Source organism: Nipponia nippon, unplaced genomic scaffold (assembly GCF_047370975.1).
Source record: "Nipponia nippon isolate SJK-2023a ecotype South Korea unplaced genomic scaffold, ASM4737097v1 scaffold_4, whole genome shotgun sequence".
NCBI lineage: Eukaryota > Metazoa > Chordata > Aves > Pelecaniformes > Threskiornithidae > Nipponia > Nipponia nippon.
In genome coordinates this window covers 3,693,018-3,717,249 of record NW_028262358.1, presented here as the reverse complement: position 1 = coordinate 3,717,249, position 24,232 = coordinate 3,693,018, and the positions used below count along the sequence as shown (strand labels likewise).

General features: G+C 41.5%; 1 protein-coding gene and 1 long non-coding RNA gene across 9 annotated transcripts in view; one reads left to right on the top strand and one right to left on the bottom strand.

Annotated features, from left to right (window-relative positions):
* The window catches only part of LOC148053066 (uncharacterized), a 53,202-nt gene that overhangs the window by 26,133 nt on the left and 2,837 nt on the right, over window positions 1-24,232 (top strand). The window contains exons 6-14 of one of the 3 annotated variants that reach the window (XM_087776107.1): window positions 1,449-1,591; window positions 6,353-6,434; window positions 8,416-8,594; window positions 11,698-11,751; window positions 13,556-13,733; window positions 14,196-14,375; window positions 16,229-16,317; window positions 19,216-19,299; window positions 23,636-23,769. The gene's annotated coding sequence lies outside the window, so the exon portion shown is untranslated. Of the gene's footprint in view, window positions 1-1,448; window positions 1,592-6,352; window positions 6,435-8,415; window positions 8,595-11,697; window positions 11,752-13,555; window positions 13,734-14,195; window positions 14,376-16,228; window positions 16,318-18,695; window positions 18,737-19,215; window positions 19,300-23,635; window positions 23,770-24,232 lie in introns of those variants that run through there. The other 2 variants (XM_087776105.1, XM_087776104.1) reach the window with 2 other exon arrangements.
* Window positions 19,139-24,232, bottom strand: part of LOC148053065 (uncharacterized) — a 511,817-nt gene continuing 506,723 nt past the window's right edge. For all 6 annotated transcript variants that reach the window (XR_015708546.1, XR_015708549.1, XR_015708548.1 and 3 more), the window contains one exon: window positions 19,139-19,275. This is a non-coding gene — a long non-coding RNA (uncharacterized LOC148053065). The remainder of the gene's footprint in view (window positions 19,276-24,232) is intronic.

Genomic DNA, 24,232 nt, shown 5'->3' with positions numbered 1-24,232 from the left:
CGTCTTTTCGTGCTTCCCCCCCTCTGCCTTTCATGTAATTGGATTCAAATTCACATCTGTAGCTACTAAACCAATGTTTTCAACCTTTCTTCTACACCTCCCCACCCCCAACTGTTTAACCTCCCATCTCCAGCTCTGGCATAAATGTAAGCCTTTATTTGTGAATATTCCGATAAGCACTTTGCCTCCAACTATATTGTTCAAGTACCAGCATCATTGTTACAGCTGTAATTGTTACTATCAAGACACAGTTCTTTGTAATTAGAAAGTCAAGATGGTATTCAGCAGTATGGCAGCACAGATTCTCATTTGTTAGGCTATTAGAAAAAAATGTTTACAGAGAAAACAGTGTCATTGTTTAGTGCTCTTAATTGACCATCTGCCTGGTAAAGAAATGTCCAAAGAAGGATAAATAAGACTATAGTACATTTATTTATTTATTTTCTTTGTGCAATGAGTAAATTAGGAAAAGCAACAGCAGATCCAAACTAGACAAGACATTGCTAAATCAGGCTGCAAGTGAAATCATGTCATGAATACATTAACTTTTATTTCTCTCAGTGTCAAGACTCGTGTCCGCATCTTCCTCCAAGTTTGTTGGGAAGAAAAAGGAGGCCAGATCTTGGTGGGCACTGCAGAGTTGACAGCATTCATCTTTTAACAAAGTCAAGCATATGCTGCTTTGAGTGCAGCATCTTTGCATGCTCAATGACGTGTTTAATGTCACCTTTCCCACTGTAAATCATCCCTGAGTAAATCCACAAGGGAGAGTGGTACTAGGAATTAAGCAGGAGAGAAATAAAATTCATGACCATGTGGTTCTATCTCAGGGAATTCGGTACGTATTGACAAGAGAGATTCACACCTGACGGGGCCGAGAGCTAATTTGTAGTAAGGCTGTTTATCTTCTGCCTGAAAGGAATGCTTTTTCATATTTAATGTGCATTTTCCTCATCTCCGTGTGTGTATGTGTTTGTGATTTAACGTGGCTAAGGGTACATCTGGTTTTGCTGCTTGGTAAAAATGTAGTTTCAAATTTCGAGCTAATTCAAAATTCTGTTTTTTTCCTATGAAAAAGTAAAGGAGGGGCAGTTTGGTCTTCAGAAACCGGATTTGATATTTTCATTGCAGAAGGCACTGTCTTTGGTAGGGAGCATTTGATCTGTTCTTGCAACATTTGTTTACAGAGAAATGAAAAAAACCCAACAGTATTACCATGCTAAACCAATCTAAACCAATATGGCAAATGACCAAACTGATCTTTTGTACTATTTGTCTTCCACCATTCCAGGTGGAAATAATCCAGTACATTTATATGTTGATTTATTACAGTGTGGAGTAACAAAAATAGAGAGAAGCAATAGGAAAAAAGAAGGAAAAAGAGGAATGAACTAAAAAAGTAAGAATTACATTTCAAAATAGTAATCTCTCAAAACATTACCTTCCAGTTTCAAAAGGCACCAGGACGCCGGTAAGGGGAGCCCCAGTTCTGCCTCCTCCACAGCCACTGCAATGTCCGTACAGAGGTGACGGGGGGACAGCAACCGGTGCCCTCACAACAATTCGCAGGGTGACAACGGTGAAGACGCTGGTAGGTAAAATTTCCCAATACTTAAAAAGCTGACCGTGCTTTAGCCATCACTTCCCACAATGACAAATGCACTAGTGGTTCAAAGTGAATTTTCTTTCTATAAAACCATTCCTTTGACGCCTTCACCGAATTCCTCAGGTGCATCGTCCCTTGTCCATCTGTTCCCTGCTGAAACCTTCCTTTTTTCTGTCTCCCCTGATTCCAGCTCTAAATACTGACCCTAATAATTTTTGTTTCTTTTTCTTTACCAAGTACTTACTCTTGTGCACAGATTCTTTCTGAGTTTTGAGGGAATACCTCAAAATCTTGGTTTCTGTCTGATGGCTTTTGAGAAGGGGTGATAGCTAATGGAATCTAGCTATCATTTGTCTTAAAAACACCAACATGTAATATATTGCTTCTAAATTTAAAATTCACCCCCACCCCCCCCACCCCACCCCCGGAGATGCCAACTGCATTTTTTGAGAGATCGATGACGCACATTTTTACTAATTTTTTTCCTTCCAGTAGGGAATGTAATAACTTGTACCATAACTTCCATCAGCAGGTGCAGGAAGGTGAGAAGTGCGCAGGGTTTTCAGGGTACTGCACCTTTTTCCTGACCTAGAGACACTCAAATTTATGAGGTCCAGTGCCTGTCTTTTGTATCTTCTGAGCTGGAACCAAGGGAAGTAGACATCTGACCATACCGAGACTGAAAATCCTGCTCAGATAGCCTCCTGCTTGTGCATGCTGATGTCCCCATACACACTGCCTATTTTGATGATTGGTATATCAGTTTTGATAGCGATATAATAACAACTTCTTGAAGGTGCCTTTACAACTGCATCTGTACCTGTTTCTCTGGCACTAGGCGTATGTGCTAGCACCCGTATGTCAGCATGCACCTCGCTGGGGTAGGTGCTCGTATGTGGAGCCTGTGCGCGCATTTTGTCTGCATGTGCTTCGGCGTACCGAGCAGAATAAGTGGCTCAGAAAAATTTGATTGACATCAGTAGTTTTAAGCTCATGCATGTCTAGCTACTTGTTCAATTTGTTTAGTCCAGTGGTCTCCTTTATTAGGAGCCTTAGGGTTTTTCTTTTGATTTGGCAGGATGATTATAATGAGAGCTCCTTAGTGCTACTACACCAGGGTATCTGCCCACTTGCTCTCAACTTCGGCTGTATAGCTTGTGATTAATGTAAAACAGTCAGATGCCCTTCAGATCAGTTGAATTTGGGGATTCTATTATAAACACGAAAAGCGTGCTGACCGCACAAAGCCCTTGGTGGTACCAATTAAAGACTGCGTCGTTCAGAGTTGGCACTTCTCATGCTGCTGCTTTTTTTTTTTTCTGTTCCTTTTTTCTTTGCACGGCAAATCTTTTCCGTGGCAGTGGTGGCCCCTCTACTGCCGTGCACCTGTGCCGCGCTCCAGCCCCAAGGCGTTACTTCCCTTAGTAGTGGGGAAGCACCTTGCTTTCCACTCTTACTGCCCAATTTCTGCGCCTCTTAGCTAGCCTTCCATCTGGCCAGACGTGAGCAATGGGATTTGGGTACAATATCTCTTCCTGTCAGCAGGCAGGGACGGGGAGTATTGCCTGGACTGGCCTTAGCAGAAAGCCCTGTGGTGCCCCTTCCCCGCTGGTGCAGTGGCTCCGGGCTGCCACTGCAGATCATTTAACGAATTTCCTGGTAAGACCCCAGCTTATCAACGTTGTCATTTTATTCCAGTCCGTATTCCAAGTATTCCTTGAATGTCACAAGTGAAGAGCTGGATTATTCACAAAGTGTCCAGTGTTAAATCCTATTTACATGCAAAAGTTGTGCCAGCTTACCCTGAGGTTAAATCAGTGTGAACCCCTTCTGTGAAGACTCTTCTAAACTAATGAGAATGACCTCCCATAATTTCTTTAATTAAAGAACAACAACAACCTAAATCAAGATAAAACATGCTTCATATTAAATAAGGTTGGCCAGGCAAAGAGTTTTGCATTGCTTGAAATGCTGACGACACTTTTTGCACTGAGGGAATTACGCAAGTGCTTTGGGCAGAGCAAATCTCAGCTCTGGTTTCTGACTTCTGGTTGAGCGGCTGCAGCGGTGGGGGGTGTTACACCTGCCCCCACCAAAGCCAACAGAGGTTTTGCCTCTGCCTGTGAGGTGGCCAAGGTCTCTCTCCAACATACACATTTTGTGTCAAATCCCATGTATCACTTGATATCTCACAAATTCTTATAAAGTGTCTGGATCAAGACAAAGTGTTATTTTTCATGAAAGTTACTCCCTCTCCTGCTCCGTGTTTGTCAGAAAGGAATAAAACTGCACCATACAAGAGCAGAGAGAAAAATCCTTTATTTCTGAAATTTTATCTTCCAGAGTCAGGCTTTTCCTCGCATAAGGCTCTCCATAAATCTGGGGTCTTATAACTTTGATCTATTCACCCTCCGTCTACAACATATACTCCAATCGCACTTCTTACTTAATGGACTATAAGGAACTGAGGAACCCTCGCGTAATAAAAAAAACAGCACTGCTTTCTTATTTCTCTGCTCATTTTTTAAAAAAACCCTGACCTTTAAAAGCTACTTAGATGACACTTTCAGTTGTGAAGGCAGTGGCTATCCTCCTTCCTTTCCTTGCTGATTCAGGAAACCGCTGAGAACAGAAGTAGCGTTGTTTCGCATCCAACAACAACAATCTCATCACAAATCTTGCGACCGTCTAAGAAGATCATCTTGTTTATCTCAAGATATCCCCTTCTAATCCAGCTGTTTTCTAAGTCTGTCCTGAGAGATGATTATTCAGCTGCTTTTCACAGACCTCAACCCTTCACTTGCTCAAAGCATCCGTTCACGTAGGGGTTGGTGTCTCCCCATGGGACTCTCCCCATCAGCGCTCAGACCCTCCTGGAAGGGGCTCTGTGCCCAGAGAAGCCAAACAGCAAAGTTGCCTGTGAGGCTACGGGACGTCAGTGGCGTTCACTGTGTCTGTATCTTACTGTAACAAGAACCTTATGAATGAAATCACTGTGATTAATCCTAGCAGAAGATGTGGGCAAAACTGGAATGTGATTTTCTTCTCAATCAATATGATGGAGCTCCCACCAATCTTTTAATAATGTTTTATTCATGGATGAAAAGATACTAGGGTCCCAATATATTATAGCCATTCATGTTTAGACCTGTAAATGAACCCAAAAATAATTGTAATATTTTGTTGCCTGCTACACGTAAAGTATACACTCAGCTTACTAGTATATAAATTAAAGATAAGCTGCATTTAATCCCATTAAGCATTAAAACGTAAGCAAACAAATTGACTAACAAAATATAGCGGGATGGCAGAGAAAGAAAATAAGCTCAGAAAATAATTGGTTCTAAGGAAGTTAATGAAAGTTTGTAGTATGCTTTTTACATGAATAGAGTTCAGAAGAGATTATTTTTTTGAAGTGTTACTCACAAATCTCCCGTATCCACAATAGATCTTTTGTTAACTGTACCTGCACATTTATTGTGTATGACAGCCTAATAAAATGAAGTCATTTTAATAAACATTGTATCAGAATATCCTATCTTCTATGTGGCAATGCGAATTTCCACTACTGAAGGAAACATTTAACATTCTCACCATTTAAATACTTTTAATAAATATTTGCAATTCCTGTGATAACGCATAATGGCAGAAAAATGCATTGCCTCCAGAATTTATGTGGCTGCTGGCAGGCGGCCATTTTCCAATTTTCTGTCTCGCTAATATACATTTATTATGTATTTCTAAGGGCCTTTTTTTTCCCCAGTATTTGGCTTGCCATAAAATTGCTATTTCTTTCACAAGAGAAAGCGCTGGTGACAAAGAAATTCCAATTTGAACCTAAAACTGACAAATGGACATCTGCTGGCCAAGCCAGAGACGAAAAGCGTTTGCCCGACGTAGCTCTCGGTTTGATCCCTTCCTATCAGCCGAAGCCACAATATGTTTGGATCAGAGACTCATATTCCAAACTGATAACAAGAATCAGTTCTCGCTTAGTAATATTTTCTGAAGTGTGACATTGCATTGCATCATGTTATGCATGACATGACATGAAATAACATAACGTTACGTGATGGGTTATGACATAGGGAAGCAAGATGCAAGTTAATATTATGCATGACATTACTTTTTTTCTAAATTGTTGGATCAGAGCGTATGATGAGCTGTGAGTGGTCTCTTCTATGCTGGCTTTATACAACAGCCGCCGTTACAGTATCTGAGCATCCACCAGCAGATAATTAAGCCTGTATTGACAGCTGAAATCCTTGAATCTTTCAATAAGCACATATCGTTCTCTGTATTTAAGTAGTAGTATTCATTTGAAGAGCAAGGGAGCAGTGACTCTCTAAGTATGAAGCATAAACAGACAGGCAATAAGAAGTGGTAAAAGTACTAAAATGATATATACTTATCCTCTAAATCGAAGGAAGCTGATTTTGTAAAACTCTTTATTGCATTCATAACAAAGCAGGGGATATCCTGTATCACAGTGCATGTGCTTCTTGAAGATCCTTTCTGGTAGCAAATGATGTTCAGAGAGTGCGATTTGTTATCAGAGAGCTATTTACGATGGCCAAGATAGAAGGGCACTGAATAAATATCTATAGCTCTCAGGAACCAAAACGCAATGGTGCAATAGATGGAAAGAAATATCTCAAATAAGCAGAGGAACAGAACCTTCCTATCAAAGGTGACTGCAAATTCAATAGCTTTTTCGTTTTGTTTTTTTTTTTTTTTTTTTTCAAGGCTGTGAAGCAACAGGATAATCCAAATTAATAATATCCTCGAAAGGAAAGGAAAAGATTGCTATGTGCCTAAGCAGGAAGTGGTATGTTGGGTTTTTTTTTTTCCTTAATGTGCATGAGAGGGATCTTTTATTAATAAGAACTGTATAAAACAAGACCAACTAGGAGGCCTTTTCAGACTTTCCTGCCAATGCAACCTGGGGTAGATTGGTATTATTACTTTTTACCATTGCTCAGAGGTAAAGCATGGGCATGTAGCCACTAGTAGACTCTGACTCTGTTGAGAGGACCCGATATATGCAGCATTGTGAAAATGAAACTTGGGCCACTTACGCACGTTATTAGCGTTGTGAACACCTTCCCTTGCCCCCCCACCCTCTGACTGAATTAAATTTTCCCTGTTTGTGATGCATACTAGAAAATATAGGGAAAATATGAAGAAGTAATTGCACAAAACACAAATGTGCCCTGTGGTCAGATTTTTAGAAGTGCTGAGCACCTGCTGTTTCCAACAACTTCAGAAAGAAAATACATATATGGTGCCCTGGCAACAGGAAGGTACTGTTTCGGGGCCTGCTAGCCAAAGTCTTGCTGGTGTCTTGGTGCCTTGGAAATCATTTCTCCGACAGGATACGGCGCAGCTTATTCACGATGCGGGTGACATGCGTAGAAATTAAAGATTGATGGCTGACTTGTAATGAATTAGGAGTTAAAGGTACAGAGTGTTTTTCTTATATATAATTTATATTTATCTGCTGTCAGACTACATTCCACTTATCCTGGCCTTGTTCCAAGAAAGCATTAGCATTCCCGCAATTAGTGTGAGAAAAATTAGGTTTCTTCAACCTGTGTTTCAATAGGACTTTAGGACCTCTGCAGCAGGTGACAGGACTTCTTGCCAAGATGCACAAATAGATGGACCATTATTCAGGCTGATTTCTGATGCCGATTTGTGCTCTTCCTCTTCTCCAGCTATTATTTTTCTTCGATTAAACTAATTCCTGGAATGATAAATACAGTCTCCCTAGCAAAGGAGAAAGACTGTCTTGTATTTGTGCTCACAACATCAGGAGAGGTAGATTTGCCGTATCGGATATTGTTAAATGTGCTTAAAAAGAACTTCTTGGCCATAAAGAAGCGACAAAAATACGGTCCATTTTGGCACCTCCCATGCACTTCCTAACATCCAGGAGCACAATCCCGCCTGGCTGCACTTGCACCCTGTGCAGAAGAAGAGGTGCAAGCAAGGAACACGGTGCGGTGCGTGGCCACAGCAGCGACCGCTTAGTCTTTTTGCAAAGGATCACTGCATCTTCAGCGCCTGGTTTGAAAAAAAGGGCCAATCCCCACCAATTTGGGGTTTTTTTGGTTGTTTGTTTTTTTTTTTTTTTCCCTGGTGCAGGCCTTACAGATAAATATCTTGATGTCAGTGGCAGGTATAGATAGGCTGGCATTTGCTGAACCTACATTGGCTCAGTGAAGCTTGGCAAGCTCAATTAGGTGACGGTATAAAAAAAGAATAGGACCGTTTGCTTTGATGACAGCAAGGCATAACTGCTGTGGCTAAAAACTCAGATTTTCACTGTCATGCCCGACAGAGTGTATTTGCTCAGGAAAAGTTGCAATTCGTGTTAGATTACTAGTTGGCATTTGACTGTAATTCATACAGCAATAAAGGCTACAGAGGGTCTAGTTAGGAAAAATGCAGCTGAGCAGGATGTAATAGCTGCTGGGGCACACAGGCTGTGTTTAAGTTAATCCACTGCCATCTTTCTTTATCTTGGTCAGACACCGCATTCATGTTTTCACCAAAGCAACAAAGTGACTTTTCATTATGCAAACTGCTGTTGCTTCATGGTCTGGGAAGCCCTCAAAGAGGGTGGTGGGAGGGTGTCTTTCTCTTTCCCTGAACTCAAAAAGGACAAGACTACAAACAGTTAACTCAGAAATAGGACTGGCTACTGTACAAGAGGTTAAATCTCTAATTTTCTGGGGAATTACGGGCAAGTTGCTTCATTGTCTGCATTTTTGTTTTTCCCTTTACATGACCTACGTTGGCCCCAGTTCAGGAAAGAATCGCTGTTTGGAAAAGTGCTTACTGGACTTAATGTGAATGTTTCAGTGCTTTCCTGAACCAGTCCTGGAGCTACTGCGGCGCTGGATGTGTAGAAGACAAAGGCACATTTTTCAGTGATGATCATAGGCTTACGCCAGGACTAAAATTGCAGTTTGGAAGTGATCAGGTAGAACTTTTCTGCTTTTTTTTTTTTTTACCCGAAAATTAATTGTGTCTAATTCTTTTTCATGAAAAGCATCTGTCTATTTTGAAACTAATTCAGCTGAAAACCATGAGAATTGGGTGCAAACTTTTCAATTTTCCACTAGAGTTTCTCAGCTGTCTGAAAAATTATGGCAGTCTTGAGTGCCTGTCCAAAAAGATAATTATTTTTTATTAAATAGTATTATGTAAACTATTGTGTATATATATTTATACATGTTTATTTCATATATAATTTATATAATAACATTTGATAAAAATATTAATAAATAGTTGTATAAATTATTTATTATAGGGTGATGCTATAGTATTATTATACACAAATAATAATATATTATATATAGAAAATTATAATATATATAAAAATATATATAATACAAATAGTGCCATATAATTATATAGGCATAATTAGTATTAGGGATTCAGGAGAAAAAAAGTAACGATTTTTCTTTGCAATGGACAATATTCAAATATTGGGTGAACAGATGAAGGTGCCTCCTAACCCCTCCTCTGGCCACTTAAGTCAGTGGCAAAGCGCAGCTCAGAAATGTGCTCATGAATTGTCTGTTACTAAACGGTACACTTTCCTACATGCCTTTTTTTGGCTAAGTGATTTCTTCTTCCTGAACTTACAGCCATGCTGCCTTGTTAGAACTGCTTTGTGGACTTGCTCTCATGTGATATTTTATTGTGATTAATCCGTCCCACACTAGAGAACTGTCTGTGTTTTGTTTCTATTTATTTTATTAAGTGGAGGATACGTCATTAAGTTTTTGTGTTGCTCATGTTCAGTGCAAGTTGATAAGAACCAGATATTTGAAGAAATGGAGAAAAGTAGATTAAAGATTTCCTGTCCCCTCCTGGCTAGCTTTCTCTTCGATGAAGTGAAGAATTTGTGAGCGGGTGATACAATCGTTTCTCTACCAGTAAGCTAACTGTATCAGTGGTCTGAATCTTAGCATCTTTTGATAACGATTTCCTCGGGAGAAGAATTTGCATCTACATATTTCTTACTCTGGTGAATGCATGCTGTTTCCTTAGCAATGGACTGTGGATTATGGTCCAGCTCTGCTGAGTCAGTTGTCAAAGTATAATAACTCACTCAGACTTTTTTTGTTTGTGGGGTGCACTAGTATTTTCAAATCAGGATGCTCTCTGAAATGGGGCGCACCGTAAGTTTTAATCTCATAGTGCAAACGCAGCCTCAGATATGAACGGCAGGTAGATGAACGGGAAACAAAGAGATTGTTAAAAAATCCCAACAAACCACACTTTGCACAAATGATGCACTTGAGTAGTGAACCTGATGGTCATGCAGAGATTTAAACTTGTGCTGATGCTGCATCATAGCACCCTGACCCTTTTGAACCTCAACCCCCAGCCCTGCAGGGGAGCGTCTGCGCTCTCCCCAGCAGCCAGTGCCTTGCTGCCGATTTCGTCCATGTCAGTGAGTTTACTTTGCTTGCAAAAGAGTTCTCGGAAGTAACTTTTCATTGCAAGGGGTGGCCGTTAAAAAAAAAAAAGAAACAAAACCCCACAAAAACAAGCAAAGAAAAACACCTGACAACAGGGAAAACTGTGGCACTTCTCCATGAATCTTCTTAAACTCATAGGTTTTATAAGTATTTAATGTGATACCCTGTAGGAATAGACAGCAGCAGATGCCCGCAACAACGTCAAAGAACAGCTTTTTTCTGTCACTTCTTTTACAGCGCGGCCCTATAGTCTTCCTAACAGATATCGCTTGCACCGTATCACCATTTCTTTTAGGATAATCAGTATAGGTTGGTAATAATGCATAGCAACATACAATTAAAAATTAATAGTGAAATGATTACATTATTCTCTTCTAGCAGAAAAAAAAATCTACCTTACAATAAAGGCCTTTAAAGCACTTTGGCTGTTTTCCAAAATAGCTAATTAATACTCCACCTAGCACTACTTCTGTGAAGCAGGCGTGCTATTGCCAGGCGGGAATTGCTAACTGTCCGTCGAGGAGCGGGGCAGGCGGCAGGGAAGGCTCTGCTCGGTGACCCTCCGCACTCGGCAGTGCCGGTCGCACCACGCCAGGAAAACCTGCTCAAATGGCAGCAGCACGGCAAGTCAGCCTTTTGCATTATTGGAATAATCCGTGACATTCAAAACTGAGAGACAATGCGTCGGGAAGTCTAGAGAGAGTGGATTTGCTTTCCTCGACACTAAAACAAAGGCTTTGCAATGTTACACATATTATTCTGATCACAAAAGTATCTTGCATTAGGGCTTTCAGTGTGAGATAATTGACCTTGACATTGCTTTCAGCTAAGGGCACATAACTCTTATCGCAGTGACTTATCTTGAAGAAAAGCGTGCAACTGCAAAGAATATTTACTTACTATCTTCACTTTTCTTTTTTTTATTCTTGAAAACTGTGCACTGCAAGGACAAGTAGGCAGAAGTGTAGTGAGGGATGGAAGGTATTTTATGTGGATGAACACATGAAGAGGTGATTATGTATTGCTAGAAGTCTAATCCTTGGATAAACTACAGTTTGCTATTAATTCTTTGGACTTGCTTAGCTGCTACTTAACATTTCCATGACTTAACAATTATATTCTTGAGCTAAGAGTAACTTTTCAACAAAATGTGTAGGGATTAGAAACATTGATAATTATATTAATTAATATTAATGGGAGTGACAATATTTGTAGTCATATGACAAACATGAGGAAAGCAGGGCTTTAATTTTATCAATTAATTCTCTTTCTAATTGCTTTCACTATTCAATTGTCAGAATGTGTTTCACTTGCAACGAGGCGTTAGGCAGGAAACGCAGACCAAAATTGAGGGAAGAGACGTGTATTTGTGTATGCTATTTTCTGTTAGCCAGAAACACGTTTAGCCTTGTCTGTGGGCTTTGCATTTTCACCTATCTGTCTATTTATTATAAATGCCAATCACCTGGAGCACAGGGTTTGGTCTCAGTTGAGGTGGGTTAGCAGGTAGAGAGGCAGTTGGAAGCAGAAAATGCCACTTATTGAAGAGCTCTCCAAATGATCAAATATCCTTCTTCCCACACCTCCCCGCAGGTGCAGGATGAGCACAGGACAGCAAGACAAGCAGACCCTGGAAAAGAGAGCTCGGTGTGTATATCTATACTGACTACTGAGATTTGTTTAATACATTTGATTGGATCGAAGTTGTCTCTAGAGGAAGGCAGAGAGCTGCAGTCCATTGCCCCTAATCCTTCCCTGTGCTCCCGTATCTTTATACTGCTCCACCAGCTCCACACTGCCGTAAAACCAACATAATCCACCCTCGGCGCTCCCTGGGGTGAGGGAAATCCCTTGCCAGATCCCTCACTGAGCATCACAGCTGCCACAGAGGCTTCTGGGCAGCAGGAGGAAGGCACAACCCTCCCTACAGATGTGCCCGGTGCCTGGCAGAGCCGTGAGACGATGCTCTTGCTTGGTGTCCCAACAGGCTGGGCGTGTGCAAAACCCCAGCCGTGAGGGTGGAGGCATCCATCGGGCAAAAACCATACCCACAGAGTTTTCTGCATGAAAATCTTCATGTCCCGAAACCGCTCTCCTCAGAGAGATTTCAGCCCATAAAGAAATCTTAACGCGTTGAAGTTTCCCTCCGCACAGAGCCTTCACCACATAACAATCCAAGAGGCCAATAAAACAAATAATGACTATCTCCTGGGGCAGCCACAAGAAAAAAAAATGCTGCCAGCTAAAAATTGTGCCTTTGATGGCTCTGCAGGCAAGATATCAACAGTCTCCACAACTGCTAATCCCCTTGTGTGGTTTTACACTCGCTGCCCTCTCAGTCTGTGCCCGGATGCTGTACGCAACCTTTCGGGGTCTGCTTTTCTTCCCAGCTCATCCCTCCTCGGGTCCTCCTTAGGGTTACACCCCGCAAGACTCTGAACAAATATCTCGCCAAGCGTTGCACGTCCGGATGAAGGAAGCGATCACCTGGTAAATGCTGGTTTAGTTGCCTTTTGGCTTTTGCCAGCTAAACTGGAAAGAGTTGCTGTCTGCTCGCCTTGGCTATGTGGAGGTTGGGTGCTAGTGCGGGAGGGAAAGTGGCCTGGGGGGTTCCTCAGCAACACCCAGTGAATCCGGGGGGACTCGCTGATGAGGATGAGGGAATGCTCCCAAATTTCTGCTTCTTGGGGGCTGGATGCTCTGCGCATCCCATTCCTCCTCCCTGTTGACAGCCGATGCTGATCCCTAGCATATTTACATCCGTGCATATTTTTAGGATAAAATCGGGAAGCAGAATTTTATCTTCTGCAAGCCACATTGTCAAGAGGCATTCAGGACAGGTTCAGATTTTTGCGCTGGTATAAACGTTGCTGCTTCTCCATATCTCCATCAGGGGACAGAGCTCAGAATTAGTCCTTTTTTTGTTTGTTGCCACTACACCGGGCTGGACCTGTGAGCCTTTGCTTTTCCCCATCAGGAAGCACAGATTTAACGTATCGAACGCACCAGAATTGCTTAATGAGTGCTCAGTGAATATTAATAAAAGTTTGGACGTGACTCAGGCTACAATGGATGAGAAGTTTGAAAGCTTTGGTTCAAGATTACAGGAGGCTGTGAGAAAATATGGTATCCAGCAGCTAGCATATAGAGCAGATATTTCACTATCCAGGGATCTCTAATTACTAATAATGTACAGGAACAGTATGATATGTCCTTACAATTGCAGAATCCTTTTCAAAGATAATCTTTAATAGTTTATTTGACAACCTGTAAAATTATAGAAAATTATTAGTCTTGGGAATTACAAAAATCCCCATAGTACAGTCAAACAATAAAATTATAATTACCTGTGGGTAATTGAAATTTAACTGTTTTTTTATTGTATATTACACATCAATAGCAACGTAAGTTCAAGAGTGTCCCCCTCCCCTCCCTTTTCTTTTCCTTACAGAAGCGGGGAAAATGGACAACCCTGCTGGTAGCTTGTGAGCCCTTGTCACAGAACAGAGCTTGAACAATTTCGATTAAAGCAGTATGTTCGAGACTGTCATTAGACCTGCATTAAATTACATATCTGGAATGTTAAAAATAAAGAGTACTGAAGCTTATTCACAGCTGCCTGTGGTAAAGTATGTAGTCAAGGTTTTGATTATCTTTAAAGTTCTTATTTTTCTCTTTTCTGAAACTTATTGTTTCGTCAAACAAATATCTAGCACATTTAAGAACAGTGTGAGCACATGAGCAGAATTGCTTAAGATGGATAAAGCATTAGCGTGTTTCCATTCTGTGCTCAGTAGTATTGTTTAGTACTAACAATGGTAATTTATCAATTATACAAGAGGGAACAAAGCTCTTCGCCTGTCTCTTAGCTGCAGAACTACCTATTACGAGGCCCGAAGCTTGAGACCCCTTCCAGACCTCCGGAGGCATCACGTAACGTCAGCATTTGCATTGCCAGCTTTTGCCTTGTCCCCTCTTAGTGACCCCGTGGAGGCTGCTCGTACTCAGCACCATGGCACATCAAGACTTCCATGGCCTTTTTTCTAAACCAGGAAAATTATAACCTTTTTTCTTTTTTCCTTCTCAACCAGGGCTCTTGATAATGAGGCACGACTGTTCACCAGCCCTCCTGGCTGCAGCCTGCTCTTCTTGTCTCGTCCAGTCCCCTCTTGCTGTGTCGCTTGTGATGGCATTAGAGATTTTTAGAACAAGCTTAAAGACAAACCCGAGCTTTTTGGATGCTTTTTGACCAGCATAAACCCTAAAATACGGTATGTGTGACTCTGAATTGTCTATATGACAGCTTTGTTATACGCTACTAGGATGCACAATAACGGTGTTTGCTTCTATACAAGGATCAGGCTGGCTACTTTTATTTGATTCTGTAAAGTGCTTTGTGATCATTATGCGAATATAACTGCACAAGTGAAAATATCTCTGTTTTATTAAGAGTTTCAATTAAAGTGTTTAATACACAGATTTTATCGTGAGAGAGGCATCACAAAGACTGAGTACAACATAATGGCAAGCCAGGTATGATTATTATTACTATTATTTAGGTATAACCATTGAAGTATTAACTGAAAACTGGGAAATGGAGTGCCTGAGCCCCAAAGAATTCATAGTAACAGCTTTTTTTGGAGGAGGCAACAATAGCAAGCCACCTCTGGTTTGTGGCACAATTAAAGATGCATACAGTCCAGTCTGGAAATCCGTGATCCTGACTGGGTTTTTCCATTTCCAAAGATCAAGGAAGGCAAAAAATCCAGCCGGATCCATCCTTGCCTGCTGTTTTTTTTATTTAGGTGCCTTTTACTCTTCCCACTGCTTTTTTTTCTCTGCCTGTTGGTGTGAAGGGCATCCCTGCTCATCAGAGCTGTGGTGCGTCTGTTTACCCAGCAAAGCAGCTGGAAGGTTCTCATCAAAGTGGTATTTGAACGCCTTTACAAGGGACCTGAGGGAAGAGATTTTGCCTTCCTCACTTGTCCTGCTCATCTGAGATTTTTAAGTGTCTTGGCCTCCTAAAAGCTAAAGTGGACCATCCGTATTAGATTTAAATCAAGTATAAATCTTTCAAAAGGAGAAACCCCAAGAAAGACTGTATCATCAAAGCAGTTAATGGTCTAAGCTACAGCAGAAGAGAGACAGGGCTGGCCCAAAATCATGGTCCTTATGCCAAATAGCCATGACCTCAGTAACGCAGTGCGGAGATGTGGCTGAGAGAGTTTTGTTTTGCGTTGGCTGTTTTCCTAGTCCCGATCCTTGACCAACACCTGAAGGCTACAGCGAGGTTTTTCTCCATCCTTATCTTGACCCTCATTCCCTGGCAGATTCCAGCTGCTGAGCTCAACTGCCCTAAAAAAAGAAGCTGGAGAGCTGTTGTCCACTAGGATTTATCTATATGGGATGCTTGGAAGCTAAATCTTCCAACCACTAAAATGCACCATACTGTAAGACAAAGAGCAGGAGATAAATTTTCCTGCCTTTGAAATTTCTGCTCATGTCACTCACTGAGGCTAATTTTTACCATTTTGACTCCAGTGAGAAGAGCTGTTCCGACGTGAGTGTCTTACTCTGCACTGTGACGCAGGGATGAAGTGAGAGCTAAGGATGAGCAATTGTAGCACTGTCAGGATTAAAGCCAGGTCAAATTTTTCATTTTGCTAAAAGTCACTTTTTTGACATAGGAAGCGGGAAGATACATTGATGCAACATGTTGAAAAGGACCAAAAGGTTATTATTTGCTCCCACAAATATGGTTCAAATAGAGAGACCCAAGCCTCATGGTAATGGGAAAATATTTTCAAGTGAAAACACAAGATTTTAGGGATAGCCATTGACATGAGTACAACATAATGGGAGGCTCCTCATGGAAAGCACCATTAATGATCCTCATTTTCTCCCATCTGCAGGGTGTTTGAGCTCACAAATGTTTAGGTAAAGAAGGCTGCAAGCCTCCAAAAAAAAAAGAAGGGGCTAGGCTATTTGTCTTTCTCCTGGATTAGGTTAGAAGGTTAATAAAGGAGTTAATTCTGGCCTGCCCTGCAAAAGGGAACAGCTCGCATTTGTGAGACTTCAAAAGCCTTTGGAGTGTGTCTGTATGGATGTTGGTATTTCCTGCCAGAGCTGTCCCAAGAAGACGGGGCCGAGGGGGCTGTTTTTTGGAAGAGGAGTTTGGCCTTTAACTAAATCAGCTGGAGTGAAAATAAAAAGGTTAGTGTAAAATGTTTTTGACAGGGAACCCCAATTCAATAAAGTTCTGGGTATTTTTTTCATTGTTTTCCTGTGAGAACCTAAAATTAAAACTTACTACAGAGCAATGGAGGCCAACCACAGCATTTCAACCAAATGGCCCAGAGAATCCGGTGGTTTGTTTTTTAAAAATTTCATTACGTTCAGTTAAACTTTTAAATAAGCTAACAGTTTGAAAGAAAAAAAAGAAATACTCAATTTAGGAAACATTCAGCAAAACCATCTCTCCTCACATTAAAATAGAAGTATAGTAGTGAGAAATACTATATAAATTTGCTAAATGGTTTGGTGAGCTGAAAACGTAAAAGACCCGAAGAGCATTCTGTCTGAAAAACAAATCACACCCCCGGCTTGTTCCCAAATGACGGACCGCCGAATGCTGCTTTGCTAACAGCTTTCGGCTTGCTGGATCTCCAGCTTCAAGAAAGCCTCAGTGCTGTGTTACAAGTTGGCCACTCCTTAAAGAAAGAGAACTTGCTCCTAAGCAGCATCTTGTATTCAAATAAGGGAAACCATGGCCAAAGCTCTGTTGCAAAGTCTTTGGTCAATGGACAAACACGTTTCCCTGCACTCAGCACAGGGTTCTGGGGCTTGTAGTTTTCAGGGTTTTGCTCGATCTGCTGCACGATGGCTGCATGAACGGTAGGAGACTGGGACAAAGCCATCTTAGACAGGGTGATTAATTACGGAACAGGCTTCTCTGAGCCTCTTCTCATTTCTGTGTTGTTTTCATTCGTGCCATTTGTAACCACGGAAGGGTTTGAGAGGTAGGTGGAGGACGTGCCTGCATTATGGCCCTGTGGGCGCGCGGAGAGGGGTTGGACACTCCTGTTCCTTGCCTCCAGGCGGCTCTGCATTAAAGCCAGCCGACTGCAGCACCGGGCAGTTATTTAAAAGGAGAGCTGGGTGTCCATTTGCTTTCCAGCACCGAGGGAATGCTTATTGCACGGCATAGAAAATTACCTCAGGCCTTGCTGTTTTTTTCTGGGAAAAATACATGCTACAGCCTGGGTTACTTATACGCCTCCATGACTTGGTGTCCCCCTGCACAGATGAGGGTCCATATTAAGAAACAGTGTAAATGTTATAGTCAATATCCCTTGGCAGAGAAACTGCACTGCAATTTCTTTTTTCTTCTTTTCTTCCTCTTGTGCAAGGCTCCTGTGCTACCAGCTAACCATTTCCTGTAAGGCATTGTGTTAAAGTTATATAGTATATCATATTAAATTTTATAACAGTGCTTTGTGTTTTGAAAAGACTTGGGGGGGGAAACAGCATCAATCAGGGAACCACGTTTGATAGACTTGGAAGGGGCCTCCTGGGTCATTTTGTCCAAGACCTCTATGAAACAGGAAGGCTTCTGCAAAATACCTTTCCCATAAATGTATCTAACCTTTCCTTAAAGACATTGAATGATTGTGCCATAAATACCTCAAGCAGGTAAACTAGTCTGATTGACCTTACGATCAAAAAGTGTCTCCTAATACTGTATATAAGGGACAATTTTCCATTCTTTCAGCTGTAGCTAAGCAAGAAAAAAGGGCAAATACACAGTAATGGGCAACAATACAGACTGTGCAAACAGTTTTGCCTTCACTTTACTGCCATCACCTACCATAAATCTGGATGTACCATTGATACTTGGTTTCCCAGTGTAGTGTCTGTGATCCTTGTAGTATCTATCTCACTTTGTCTCTGACTTTTGGAGAGCCAACATTACGGAGTGTAGAAATAACGAAGATGTACGCACAGCACTTTCTGATTCAGAAAGCCATTCAGAACCCTATGCCATATAGTTAAAGTATTTATTTCTATTTTCTATTTATTAGAATTTGTGAGTTGTTTCTTGTCAGGACCATGGGAGCTAGGGGAAGCACAGGGCTTTCTACGTCTCCGTCAGAGTGTCAAAGAATAATTTTCATTCTCCTCCGACAATTGTGCATACTGAAAAATAAATACCTGGTAGTTCAGCTGTTTGTTGTTGCAATAGTAATGCATTGTGTGCTGGTTATGGCCCCATACTGCTCTGCCTTCTTTCTCTCAGTGAATATTAGGAGAAGTGTCGTTTTGTGTAGATGTGTTATTAAATCACAGACACATTCATTTCTGAGAGCTTCCTGAGCTGCACATAAACTATCTTTGGCTTGCTGGTTTTTTTCTTTTTTTTTTTCTTTTTTTTTTTTTTTTTTTTTTGGGCAAGTGCCGCAAGGTGGTGAGAGAGCTGAAGGCCAGTTGCTCTCCCACCTATTTCTGTCAGGCACATGCGGCTTATGGAAAGGGGCTGTCTCGTGGTGTCCACCTCACCTGGCTGACCCTTACCTAATTCCTTCTGGATGCAGGAGAAGGCGTTAAGACACCCTTCAGCGTAGCCTTGCCGCTCCCAGGGAAAAACATGTCTTTAAAAGCTGACTACACCACTGCGGTGGCAGCGAGGCATTGCTGTCAGATGTAAGAATGACCAACCATCTTACCGTCATACATCAGGTTTTCTTGTTGTCACCGGCCACTTCCTGAACATCCAGCATCATACCAAAACGGGACACCGAAGAGGTCCAGTAAAAGCTTGTGAAAAGGTTTGGGACAAATAGTATTTTAACTGATTGGCAGCAGGCCCAGCTGGACAGCCTGCCTTTGCTGGGCAATCTCATAAGAACACTGTTCACAACCTGACCCAGAGAAGCGTATTTCAGACTAGCTGAGGAAGACTCTAGAGGAATGTCTTCTTCAGAAGATCCGAGAAAGAAGTTTTACTAGGTTGAGGTATCCTGAGCTTGGTTTTAATGTCTGTTCCTTGTTCTGGGGTAGATCAGGCTGTCCCTCATATGTTTTGGGATTTTTGTTTGTTTGTTTGTTTCATAGTTGTACTTCTCATACAAAGAGGACTGCTGCATAATGGGCCAGGAAAACTGGAGTTAAGTCCTAAAAGGAAAAGACACAGAAAAGGTAAGATAAATAAAGAATACGGTGATCCTGGGTTTGAAGACATGCCGGTGTCTCTGCGTGTCCCTGCCCACACTTCTGTGCTGTGCCGCCTTTATGCCTCCTGCCTTTGTGCCAGTTCAGACTGGCACTCACTTGTCCTTCTCGGCTCAGTGCTAATCATTTCACAAAGACCTTAAATAAGCCCTGAAAAATATAGATTTTTTTTTTTAAAATGCCTTCGCTATACAATTAACTAAGTGCCATCCTTTCTCTGATGTGCAGAGTTTTAAAATATTTGTTTAGTATTTAATATTTTTTAATATTTTAAAATATTTGTTTAGTATTTAAAGAAATACAGGCTAAAATACACCTCATACAGTTGTTTAAGGGCAGAGGCTGGTGAGATCTTGACAATCCACTCTGATATCATACAATCACAAAGGAACGTAAAATACCTATGCCAAGAAAAGGAATACAAATCCTAACAGACCTGCTGTTTCTTGCTTAGGTGCTGTTCAGCCATTGTCTTTCTCTCATCGCATCACCAAATCAAGCTTCCCTCATTGTAACAGGGACGAGACAGTCCCAGGCCCAGCTCACCCCTCATTCCTTAAACACAAGCTGTAGCAGCAGCCTGTCTCTCCTGAGATGATTTGAAGCCCACACAGCGTTTGCTTCCATCCGATCCTTGGTACTTGGCCCACGTGACAAAATCTGGTCCGCTTCCTTCATGCTGACCTGCTTCAGCCCTGCATATCCCCCACTTTCCTCTTGGCACCCCTCCATTCCCCAGACTGTAAATACTTGGTAAGGGGAGAGAAACATATTTTTGTTCTGTTTTGTTAGGAGAGAGAATGAAGGCAAAGAGGGCTTTATTTATTCCTTTATTATTATTATTATTATTATTATTGAGGGAGCTTTTTTTCTTTTAGCGCAGACTTCTCACCTGTAACTGTGCTGTTAGTTACTCCTGAAAATAAAAAGTGCATTTGCATCAGGTGTTCCTAAGAACAACAAAAAAAAAAGACATATACAGATTTTCTGATCCTGTTCAGTGCACAAATGCCAATCAGGAGCAAATATGGGGCTGTAGCTTGCAATCCATTTTGATATTTACAACAGAACGTGGCATATCATTTAATTTAAATTTGCAGCATGCTCAGTGTAATTAATGCTGTGCAGTGCCTAGAAAATCCTGATTTCTTAATGTGATACAATGCATGCATGCTGAGACCATTTTTTTAAACTACTGTATCATTTTGGACCATTAATGGGGAGGCACTACCATTAAACAGGAAAAAAAAAAGAGCCATGCTCACTTTCTCTTTATGAAACTTCCATGCAGCTCCCCAAAATACAGGTTTGTTTTAAAAGAGGGGGGGAGTCAGAGATTTAATTTTCCCTTGAAACAGCGTGATGCCTGAATAGCCAGGCAGCTATTCCTAAATTATGTGCGTTTCATGGCTAGGAGCTGTGAGCATTTTGAATGGGCTCTTGTTAAATACAGTACACAAGCACAAATACTCAAGGGACCCGCTAGCTCAAATTTTGGCATGAGCAGAAATCTGATAGCTATCATGGTAGTATCTGAGCACGTAATAATAATGCATATTGATTTGTCGGGAGGGCTAAGAGAGGGAGTTTAGTGTTCTGGGATGAGAACTGTTAAACTTGGGAACATCTTGTGTGATTATAGTAAGCCGTGGTATTTGTGTGCTGTGGTTTTGGCAGGGACAAAAATGGTCATGTGTAATCTTTAGACCTGTGAGACTGGCCTGGGTCTCATTTTTGGAACCGGACCCAAGAGACCAAATGCACGCTAAAGATACGTATATATTGTACATAAATGAAGCATGGGGAATTTACAGCTGTACCTAGAAAAATTAGGTAAGAAAACGGCAACATGCTCGGCAAGAAGGGTCAGGACCAAAAGCCCTTCGAGGTCAGGAGCTTTACTACCATGGCTCCAGTGAGCTTGGGTGTTTGTTTACCTACTTTGTCAGGCAGCTGTATGATTTAAATTGTGCAAAAAAGAAGAGAAAAGGAAAAAAAACCACCCAACACCACCCCTATCATTTTGCAAGGTACCCATTTCTACCAGAACGTACTATAAAAGCTCTGTTTATAGACCTGTTGATAGAAAAGCAAATTCTTCAGGGCCTCTAAATAAATCTGTTCCTAAATATAATGCTTCAACTTCTATATTCTCATCTGACACCTGACAATTCAACCTTAAGAGTAATTGGTCCTGTCTTTGAACCTCTGCAAATGCTGTGTGAGGAGGGTGGACAATTTATTGATTTAGATTGATTTTTGTAAGAAGCATATGAGACAGATACGGTATCAGGTGTCACAAACTGTATATATTACACTCCTCAAAAACATCCATAGGTGACGAGGCAGGGTTCAAGAGTATGCAGAGGTAAGGTTCAGCGAGCACCTGCAAACGAAGCCGTCCTGCTGCGTGACACCGTGCTGAGTAATTACCTAAGACAGACACCAGCCAGGAACACCTGTCTGAATTTCGGGGGGGTGATGAGATGGCTTTTCTGTTGGGAAACCGTCCCAAGCCATGTGCTATCTCCACACGCAGGAACCCAAAGGGTTATTCTGGTGCAGGCTGCCCAGCCCATTGATCTCTTCCTGGTTTTGGTGTCAAGCCTCAGGAAGGGGCTGGAGGAATGGACGGCTATTGAAATGAATGCTCGGGCATTTCCATGCCTGTAACTGTATTTTTTTTTTTTTAGTGCTGTGGTTATTCGAGAATGTTACAAGACAGGGCAGTGGATTTGTAAGGAGTGGAAGCATTTGTGAGCTGGCTGTTTAGTCTGTGACAAAAAATGTCATTGATATTAATAGCTCTGAGCCCCAGCAAAGACCTAAAAAACCCAGGGAAACAGCAGAGCAAAAGACGACAGAAACAAGATGGCACTGAGGCTCTCATCACTAGGGAGGATGATTAAGACGTGAGACGGAGGGCTGTCCCACTTGTGTACGAGTTGGGCTGGGGAAATCGCCCTCCTCCCGCTGCCTCGCTTCCCTCATCTGTAATGAGGGAAAGAATAACTTTGCAGCATACTTTACATTGGCATTGCGTGCTAACTTCATTACTGTTCGCAACAGCCTGTGCAATCCTCAGAGGAAAGGAATAATAACAAAGAAAAAAATGATCATTACCAAGCACATAGTTTTCATCTATAATCTTCATTTCAGGATTCGCTATTTCTGATGTCAATATTTTATAATGGAAGAATGAGATATGCTAAGTTTCTGTTTGATGGAAGTAAATTCAGATTTAATATTGCCAAGGAGCTGAATTTTTAATACACTAGAGCAGTATGCAGATATTCCCCGTTTGCTGCTCCTGCCGCTCCTTTGTACCAGTTCAGCGATGTTCCCGTGACCAGGCAGAAAAACAGAAAGCAGCAGCTCTGAATTTTTCAGCGGGGTGACAGTACTTTGTCATTTCGCTCTGTCACGATAATTGGGAGCATCACACAATGAGCCAACAGGACACACCCCCGGTAAGTGAAGAGTTTTCAAAGTGATGTACAGCCCCTGTCAACCGCCAAAGCTTTTGTTTGTTCACAGAGTGCGGCAGCGTTTCCAGAAGAAAAAAAACACACTGAAGAGGCACACTTATAGTTTGTTGTAAATTGATTTCCTCTGTGTTTTTATAAAATTGGATATATCGTATGAACAGTAAGAAAATATCCTCTTTTATCAGACGCTTCTGGCTTCCAACCTGCTGAGGACTCTCCACAAACTCTTTAGGAATTTACCTCTTTTCGTTAGATTGGGTTGGATCTCATTAATAAAAGAATGGTATAATGGAAAAGAGTTTCTAAAATTATACTGTAACCTAGAATTGCAGGATTCAGCTTTCTCTGCCTGAAGAAAAAAATTCTGAAGCATTAAACTTACTTTATCAAGCATTGCACCTGACATGCTCTCATAAATTTTACATACATTTTAACTTATTTTAATATTATGCAGGCTTGGTTTAAAATATTCTCATGAAGTAACTAAAATGAAGCTGCTCAGCCATAAATTAGAGCTAAAAAAATACTTGTTCCCCCCCGCCCCATCAATATTTCTTTACTTAAAATCATGTGTTGTACGTAAGTTAAATTTTCCCTTGCTGAGATACTTTGTACGTCTTAATAGGACTACCACAGACCTGGGGAGCCATATTTCTGTAGGGTTAAATGCACTCTCTTTGCTTTTTTAGAGGTATCTTGTCTACAAGCTGACATTAGTAACCCCTCGCGCACCATACTTCAGCGAGGCCCAGGGCCCATGACTAAACATGCAGCCATATATATATATATATAATTTTTTTTTTTTTTTCTTACAGGAGCAGCTCTATAGCAGCCCCGCTTGTCGGATGGACAGATGAAGGGACAGGCGGAGGCTTTGTGGTGATGCCTCAAAGCACGGTTGCGGCACCCCAAGGATGATGCCCCTTCGGCCAATAGCATCATCCAGCAGGTAGGACATCATTGACCATCAAAGCTCCATTTGTGTCCCAATTTCTTAAGCTATTTCAAAGTCACAGCTAAATTACACAAACATTTCCCTATCTAGACATAACAGGACTGTTATGAAATACTGTCAGCTTGTTGCCATTTAGCCTGAACACACACTGCATGTGTCTGTCAGGCCATACTTGGGCAGCTCTGCAGCGTGCGACGTGTCCCAGACACTGGAGTGATTATGTCTGAATACTCCTTATCTGATTTAAAAGCCGACAACGCTACACATCTGTGCTTGCGAGGCTCCGCTGTTACACTGCGACGCCAGTATTTATTTTGCTTCTGCAAGTTAGTTTTCCTTGAGAAGCAGCAGGGGCCTTCTTCAATGAACTGAAAAATGTGTATTGTATGAAGGTCTGTGGAGGGTTTGTGCTGTAGTTCAATGGGCAAATGTGAACCCAGGGGATGACATTTCATTT